Consider the following 9,913-nt stretch of genomic DNA (forward strand, 5'->3'; position numbering starts at 1 on the left):
CTACTGGTGTATACAGGTGACCACTACTGGTGTTTACAGGTGAACATCTATTGGTGATTAAAGGTGAACATCTATTGGTGTTTACAGGTGACAACTACTGGTGTTTACAGGTGAACATCTGTTGGTGTTTACAGGTGAACATCTGTTGGTGTTTACAGGTGAACATCTGTTGGTGTTTACAGGTGACAACTACTGGTGTTTACAGGTGAACATCTATTGGTGTTTACAGGTGACAACTACTGGTGTTTACAGGTGAACATCTGTTGGTGTTTACAGGTGAACATCTGTTGGTGTTTACAGGTGACAACTACTGGTGTTTTCAGGTGACATCTGTTGTTGTTTACAGGTGAACATCTGTTTGTGTTTACAGGTGAACATCTGTTATTGTTTACAGGTGAACATCTGTTGGTGTTTACAGGTGTCAACTACTGGTGTTCACAGGTGAACATATGTTGGTGTTTATAGGTGACAACTACTGGTGTATACAGGTGACAACTACTGGTGTTTATAGGTGAACATATGTTGGTGTTTACAGGTGACAACTACTGGTGTTTATAGGTGAACATCTGTTGGTGTTTACAGGAGAACATCTGTTGGTGTTTACAGGTGACAACTACTGGTGTTTACAGGTGACAACTACTGGTGTTTATAGGTGAACATCTGTTGGTGTTTACAGGTGAACATCTGTTGGTGTTTACAGGTGAACATCTATTGGTGTTTACAGGTGAACATCTGTTGGTGTTTACAGGTGAACATCTGTTGGTGTTTACAGGTGACAACTACTGGTGTTTACAGGTGAATATATGTTGGTGTTTACAGGTGACAACTACTGGTGTTTACAGGTGAACATCTGTTGGTGTTTACAGGTGAACATCTATTGGTGATTAAAGGTGAACATCTATTGGTGTTTACAGGTGACAACTACTGGTGTTTACAGGTGAACATCTGTTGGTGTTTACAGGTGAACATCTGTTGGTGTTTACAGGTGAACATCTGTTGGTGTTTACAGGTGACAACTACTGGTGTTTACAGGTGAACATCTATTGGTGTTTACAGGTGACAACTACTGGTGTTTACAGGTGAACATCTGTTGGTGTTTACAGGTGAACATCTGTTGGTGTTTACAGGTGACAACTACTGGTGTTTATAGGTGAACATCTATTGGTGATTACAGGTGACAACTACTGGTGTTTACAGGTGAACATCTGTTGGTGTTTACAGGTGAACATCTGTTGATGTTTACAGGTGAACATCTATTGGTGATTAAAGGTGATATCTAGTGGCGTTTACGGGTGAACATCCATTGGTGTTTACAGTTGAACATCTGTTGGTGTTTACAGGTGAACATCCATTGGTGTTTACAGGTGAACATCTGTTGGTAATTACATTTGAACATCTATTGGTGTTTACAGGTGACGACTACTGGTGTGTACAGGTGAACATCTGTTGGTGTTCACAGGTGAACTTCCATTGGTGTTTACAGTTGAACATCCATTGGTGTTTACAGTTGAACATCCATTGGTGTTTACAGGTGAACATTTATTGTTGTTTACAGGTGAACATCTGCTTAATAAAGGACTCTAAAACATGTGTCTCCCGCCGTGATCTGATATAGACAGGTAATAGTAACGATCTGGTCTTATATTTTTATCAATGTTATTCGACACAAATACATCGTAATACATGCAAAATTGCTATAGTATAAAATAAAATAAAACGTAGTTTACTGGACGGCGTAAAAAAATAATCACTCATTCTTTCAGCATCAGCAGGACTACTATTAGTATGATGGCGGCATTCCTCAGAAGGAAATAAGGCAACCCAACGTCTCTGCTATCTTGTAGAACCGAGTATTGTAAGAACCACAACTGTATGTTCCGTATGCCAAGCTGAGAACGCTAAAAGAGAAAACACGTCTTTGTTTTTTGTAAGGATTTTGATGTTGCACTGTCGGCATCTATAATGAAAAGGTTGGTTCTCCTTTGACTGTGGGAAGACATAATCCCAGCCAGTCATGTGAGCGCTCACCCTAGTCAGCTTTCATACTCCGGGCTCCTTCATTACCCTGTACATGAAAAATATTTTACAACGAGTATGGTCGGGTATGAGATGACAAGGTGACTGACACACAATATTGACCTTTTCCGAGGGTAAAACATGCATGTTTTCCCATAACTTGTTTGTGAACAGATTGTGGCGCACGCCAGGGCCTGTGATTACGTCTGAACTAATTGCTTGTACAAATGTTTTGTTATTTTTACACATGGGTATTATTAAGCACAACCTAGATCCCGGGCATTTACATAAATATCCAAACAGCTGAAACAGGTGACTATACCCAACCCAAGACTATATCAGTTTCCCGAACTGATCTAAGGTAAGGTTTCGTGACAGTGCATGCCGTAAACTTTCAGAAAATACACGGAGAAAATTGACATGCATGACGCCAAAATCGGAACACAATCTTACATTTTTATTTTGTCATGATTACAAGTTTTTATTAAAGCTTAATCAAGCATGGTGATTTTGTTGTGTTTTTGCTTTATAAATCAAGCATTAACTCGATTATAAGTAGTTTTTTTTTGTTAAAAAAGAACTTCTTGCAATATATTGCAATACATATCGCAATATATGCTTTCGCATCGCAATATATTGCAATATGAAAATTCTCTGCAATACCCAGCCCTATTGATTACCAGTATGAGGGGAAGGTTGGCACATGCTATCCGTGCGAAGGGTGGCTACACCAGTGGAGGTTCATATACTCATGCCAACAATGGTTGTCACCCCCTTCAATTTTTTTAATTGGAGAGGGGGTGTGGGTGTGAGGTGTGTGTGGGGAGGGGGGTGACAACCATTATTGGCATGAGTATACAATCACATAGGTGGCATGGTCATGGTAACCAGACATTCCAGCTTTGTGCTTTCATTTGTTTATGTGTTTTCCTCTCAGATTGCAAGTAAATTGTTACCAAATTTCAATTCTATTTTTGTTCTAATCAGAGAAAACAATGTTACAGAAACCATTGTTTTAGAAGCTGGTTTGATGAAGAGGAACATTTTTATGGTTAGACAACTTCTCTGTTGCAATAAAGATGCCGTGTTAATCCGCGGAATTTGTTTGTCAAAGCATATACAAAAACATTTAGCGTTTTCGTACTTGTATGAAAAGCGTGTGGTGCTTGATTAATACTTTGTTCTTATGTTCAAACACGTGTCTAGATTTGAATGGCGACGCAAGTTTCAGTCAGAGGGCGGCTTGTCTACAGAACAGAGGTCACATCCCCGCTCGCAGGCTTAGTTCTTCATACCTCAAAACGGCGTAAAACCATATTCACTTCCTAATGGTGCTAGGAAACCGGCTGTTAAAGACTTCATTAGACCTCTGTCGGACCTCTCACCCCCTTAAGTTATTTCAACATTCAACTGGTTTTCATCACTTACGTTGTCTAAAGTTTAAGTGAGTGAGTGAGTGAGTATGGTTTTACGCCGTTTTTAGCAATATTCCAGCAATATCACAGCGGGGGGACACCAGAAATTGGCTTCACACATTGTGCCCATGTGGGGATTCGAACCCGGGACTTCGGCGTGACGAGCCAACGCTGTAACCACCAGGTTACCCCACCGCCCCTCTAAATTTAAGCACTACTGTATGTAATACAATGGGAGTCTGCTGATTCCGGAAGTGCAGTCAGGGAGTCCCGAGGCTGTGATCTGGGCCCTTATTCTCGAAACGTTCGTAGCCCTAAGAATTCTTAACTTTGATCGTAGCCAATGTGTTAAGAATCAGGGGCGTAGCTACCTGCCCGTAAACAAAGCCCGGGCTTACACATGATTTTTAGATGAAAGTTGTGCCAACCCTCTAAATATAAAGCTGAGAATGGGCTTAAGAAGATCGTAGGGCTACGAACGTTTCGAGAATAGCTATCCTGTTTACAATTACGTTCAGATTGACCGGTGAATTCCTGGTTCAGCACCAACTACAATAACAGCGTGACGTCATGATAATGGTTTAAAGCGTTTAAAATCTGTCAGATCGGTGACCAACATGTCGCCAAGATTCAACCCCAACGCTATCTTTCATCTTTGAGGTATTCATATCTTTAAATCATTATACCGGAATCTCAACAAACAGTACTTTGCAAAGCTCGTGCAGTGCCTATGTCAAATACAGGCTATTACGACAATCACACATCCCCCCATCTCATCAATCATACGCCCCCTACCCTGATCCCCATGAGTGTAACCATTCCTTCTTTGCCAGGTCTGTCTAGAGTATCATTCATCTGTTCCCCCTCTATCCATCTTCCCTGATAAGTCGACAGTTCTATAGTCCACGCTTTAGGTGGTACTGATTAGCGGAGTTACACCATCGCCTCACTGACATGCGCGATACCGCATCAATCAGGATTGTACACGTGGTACAGTGGGATGGTGTGAGATGTGGTGACTGTACACGTGGTACAGTGGGATTGTGTAAGATGTGGTGACTGTACACGTTGGATGGTGTTAGATGTGGTGACTGTACACGTGGTACAGTGGGATGGTGTGAGATGTGGTGACTTTACACGTGGTACAGTGAGATGGTGTGAGATGTGGTGACTGTACACGTAGTACAGTGGTATGGTGTGAGATGTGGTGACTGTGCACCTGGTACAGTGGGATGGTTTGAGATGTGGTAACTGTACACGTGGCACAGTGGGATGGTGTGAGATGTGGTAACTGTACACGTGGTACAGTGGGATGGTGTGAGATGTGGTGACTGTACACGTGGTACAGTGGGATGGTGTGAGATGTGGTTACTGTACACGTGGTACAGTGGTATGGTGTGAGATGTGGTGACTGTATTCGTGGTACCGGGGGGTGGTGTGAGATGTGGTAACTGCACACGTGGTACAGTGGGATGGTGTTAGATGTGGTGACTGTACACGTGGTACAGTGAGATGGTGTGAGATGTGGTAACTGTACACTTGGTACAGTGAGATGTGGTGACTGTACACTTGGTACAGTGGGATTGTGTTAGATGTGGTGACTGTTCACGTGGTACAGTGGAATGTTGTTAGACGTGGTGACTGTACACGTTGTACAGTGGTATGATGTGAGATGTGGTAACTGTACACGTGGCACAGTGGGATGGTGTGAGATGTGGTAACTGTACACGTGGTACAGTGGAATGGTGTGAGATGTGGTGACTGTACACGTGGTACAGTGGGATGGTGTGAGATGTGGGTTACTGTACACGTGGTACAGTGGGATGGTGTGAGATGTGGTGACTGTACACGTGGTACAGGGGGATGGTGTGAGATGTGGTAACTGCACACGTGGTACAGTGGGATGGTGTGAGATGTGGTGACTGTACACGTGGTACAGTGAGATGGTGTGAGATGTCGTAACTGTGCACTTGGTACAGTGAGATGTGGTGACTGTACACTTGGTACAGTGGGATTGTGTTAGATGTGGTGACTGTACACGTGGTACAGTGGAATGTTGCTAGATGTGGTGACTGTACACGTGGTACAGTGGTATGGTGTGAGGTGTGGTAACTGTACACGTGGTACGGTGGGATTGTGTGAGATGTGGTAACTGTACACGAGGTACGGTGGGATGGTGTTAGATGTGGTGACTGTACACGTGGTACAGTTGGATGGGTGAGATGTGAGATGTGGTGACTGTACACGTGGTACAGTGTCTGGTAACTGTACACGGTGGTGAGATCTGGTAACTGTACACGTGGAAGTGTCATGGGATGGTGTGAGATGTCGTACACTGTACACGTGGTACAGTGGTATGGTGGTGATGAGTGTGGTAACTGTACACGTGGTACACACATGGTGGGATGGTGTGGTAGATGTGGTGTGAGATGTGGTGACTGTACACGTGGTACAGTGGTATGAGTGTGACCGTACACGTGGTAAGTGTACACGTGGTACAGTGTCATGTGTGATATGTGGTGACTGTACACGTGGTACAGTGAGATAGTGTGAGATGTGGTGAACGTGGTACAGTGATGGTGAGACTGTACACACGTGGTACAGTGGGATGGTGTGAGATGTGAGTAACTGGTACAGTGGTATGGTGACAGTGGTAACATACACGTGTGAAGTGTGTGGTAACTGCGGTACAGTGTGGCACAGTGTACATGGTGTGTCAGTGATATGTGGTAACCGTACACGTGGTATAGTGGTATGGTGTGAGATGTGATGTGGACTGTACACGTGGTATAGTGGTATGGTGTGAGATGTGGTGACTGTACACGTGGTACAGTGTTATGGTGTGAGATGTCGTGACCGTACACGTGGTACAGTGTCATGTTGTGAGATCTGGTAACTGTACACTTGGAAGAGTGGGATGGTGTGAGATGTGGTGACTGTACACGTGGTACAGTGAGATGGTGTGAGATGTGGTGACTGTACACGTGGTACAGTGAGATGGTGTGAGATGTCGTGACTGTACATGTGGTGCAGTGTCATGGTGTTAGATGTTGTGACTGTACACGTGGTACAGTGGTATGGCGTGAGATGTGGGTTACTGTACACGTGGTTCAGTGTTTTTATCTAAGAAATGGCTTATTATGGAAATTAAGATTGTAAGAGACTTGACGACTGTGTATTGTGGAGGGTTGACGGACAGTGACACTGATAGTGACACGGTTGATAGTGACATTGATTTTGACACAGTGGATAGTGACATTGATTGTGACACTGTGGATAGTGACATTGACTGTGACACGGTGGAGAGTGACATTGTTTCTGACACGGTGGATAGTGACATGGATTGTGACACGGTGGATAGTGACATGGATTGTGACACGGTGGATAGTGACATTGATTGAGACACGGTGGATAGTGAGATTGATTGTGACACCGTGGATAGTGAGATTGATTGTGACACGGTGGATAGTGACATTGATTGTGACACGGTGGGTGGGGTTTTAGCAATTGTTCATGATTCAGGGTGGGACGATTTTGTGAAAGGTTTATTTACAACAGGAAATTTCGAGCAGATCTCCTACAATGTAGATCCCTAGTCAAAGTTTAAGCCGTGCGATAGCGCCATACACAGACCTTGACGACAATAATGTACTGACCACTCTCAGCCAAGTCGTCGCGACCGATGTGGCACTGAACTGTTATGAAGGATGGCCTTGTTATTGCAAGTCGGAATGAGTGTAGTTTAAGCCAACATTACAGCAATATCACTTCGGAGGAAACCAAACATTTTACCCATCTAGGGAATCGACCATAGGTCTTCGGCGTGACGAGCGATCGCTTTAACAACTGGGCTATCCCACCGCCCCTCTCATATCATTGTGAGGAAGCTTTCTGTTTCATGGACTCTTGTTTCATTGTCTTAAGGGAAAATACCGGCCTCCTTTTTCACATCAGGTGAAAATAAAAGAACACTTTATCACCACTGTTCGGGAGAAATGGTTATCTTTCATTATCGTTTTGCAGTCGTACGTCCTTGATCGTGTAGTCTACGAGTTTGTTTGTCATTCATTGCTAGCAGCACTAACATGGAAGTTGAAACCTTTGGTTATCTTATTTTCTTCCCACTAAACTGGTAATACAGAAACGGCCATCTCGTTGCATCAGGTTGCCATCTCGTGGTACCGATGCATTAACTGATCTCATAGGTTGCTATCTGGTGGTATCGATGCATTAACTGATCTCATAGGTTGCTATCTGGTGGTATCGATGCATTAACTCAATTCATATGTTGACATCTCGTGGTAGACTAAGGCTTAGTCTCTGAATATATATAATTTTGATAGTAACAAACAAGCCCATTTAAATTGAAAAGGAGCCCTAGGGAGATCAGAGATTCTGAACCTGGGGAAATCTAGACTTGCTTCGTTTAGGGCTTTAGCACTACAGGGAAGGCTAGGCTGTAGGGAAAATAATGTGGTTCAGGGACTGTGAGACAGACTAATCTCGTGGTATCGATGCATTAACTGAATTCATAGGTTGCCATCTCGTGGTATCGATGCATTATCGATGCATTAACTGATCTCATAGGTTGCCATCTCGTGGTGCTGATGCATTAACTGAACTCATAGGTTGCCATCTCGTGGTATCGATGCATTAACTGAATTTATAGGTTGCCATCTTGTGGTGCTGATGCATTTACTGAACTGTTCATCTCGTGGTTGCCAGGTATTATTTATAGGTTGCCATCTTGTGGTGCCGATGCATTTACTGAACTGTCAGGTTGCCATCTCGTGATATCGATGCACTAACTGCAGTCTCAGGCTGCCATCTGTTTTATGGATGCATTAATTGAAAGGTAAGTTTGCCGATAATGTAATTTCAGTATCAGAATGCCTTTCTGTTCCACCGACACAGTAATTAAAGTCTCTGGTTACCATTCTGTTCTGACGATACTAACGTCATGGCAGTATCCCTGCTGCTATCAATTCTCTGGACAGTTCTCTGATTCCGCCGTAAACTGAACATCCCTTTGTAGCCTTTCAGGGTTCGCATGTCCATAACTCAGTATTGAGCTGTTCCTTCCTCCTCCCCCGAGACCGTTGCTAATGATCATGGAATCAGATTTGTGGCTTTTATTTATGAGACAGGTTTACGATATAGTCAGAATCCTACAGTGAACGCTGCCTTCAGAGGACATTTCTTGTGGCTGTGGAGGTGTTTTTGTCGCTTTTGTAATCAAAATTATGTTTAATGTTAATACATTTCACTACCATGGCCTGCAATGGTCATACAAGCCGTTCATCAGCCAACAGTTAGCAAATAAAATGTGTTCTTCGTGATATATGGGCAGTCATCTGAAGCAATGATAATCATTATGGAAGTTTCTTGTTACAGTTACGATGTCAGTGACGTCAGGAGCGAGCCACGGCTGCAATATGCCACGTCCATCACCCATACATCCTCTGACACTACCAAATGAAGCCCCATCCCCACAGATACTTGTTCACAGCGTGTCCTCCTACGATGAGGTCAGAAGGTCTGAAACCATCTACTCTGTCGCAATGCCATCTCTTTAACTTCCATCTAGATATTCCCAAGCCAGACCCTTCCACCGTGCGTAGTGCTCGAGGGGCTCCGAGTCGCCAGCGTCCTAATCATAATCAAGGTATGCGACGGTACCTCCTCCAGCGGCACTGCTAGCAATTCCCAAACCCCCAACCATCATCTCTAATCGCCCCTATGCCATCATAACTCAAGACGAAGGACGCCACAGTAATGAAGAGGCTGTCAAAATGAGATATCTGTAAACGAATAGGTCTGTTGGGCGACGCGAACTCCTCAAGACTATTAGAGAGTATGCCCGAATCTATTGATGTAGACACCGGCATCTAGATAGACTGGGATGCTGTCTACCAATATATGTATCGGCTCTGGCTGCTGCGCATACCGACAGGGGAACTGGTTAACGAATCGTCCAATCTTCTACTGAGGTGTGTGTTGGGGAATGTGTGTTGGGGGAATGTGTGTCTGATGAACGTCTCAATTGCAATGGTTCTTGTTTCAATTATCTGGTTGATGATTGTGGAAGAGAGTTTCAATGATGTAAAACACTGCCGACTTTAACGTATCCTTGTTGTATACTACAGACAAGGCCATTCCCTAATCAGGTCTGAACAGAAGTGCGTGGTGTATACAAATGGCGGTCTCCGCCATATCTCTGACGCCAGCTATACTCCCTGGTATATTCTCCTGTATATTCGGCCTGGTGGTATTTGACTTAATAGAGATTACGCATTAAAGTATACCGCCAACAGCATCATCATATATGACAGTCATATGTGATCAAAGATGTTTACATCCTTGATGAAAGATTCTTCGTTCATGTCATTGTCAAATACTTCCAGATTACATTTGATATTTTGTGTTTTTTATGGCATGGTATTGAAACTTGCGTCCGAGCACTCATATAACCCGAGCATTAA

This window comes from Haliotis rubra, unplaced genomic scaffold (genome assembly GCF_003918875.1).
Source record: "Haliotis rubra isolate DU_JTF1 unplaced genomic scaffold, ASM391887v1 Scf570, whole genome shotgun sequence".
Taxonomy (NCBI): Eukaryota; Metazoa; Mollusca; class Gastropoda; order Lepetellida; family Haliotidae; genus Haliotis; species Haliotis rubra.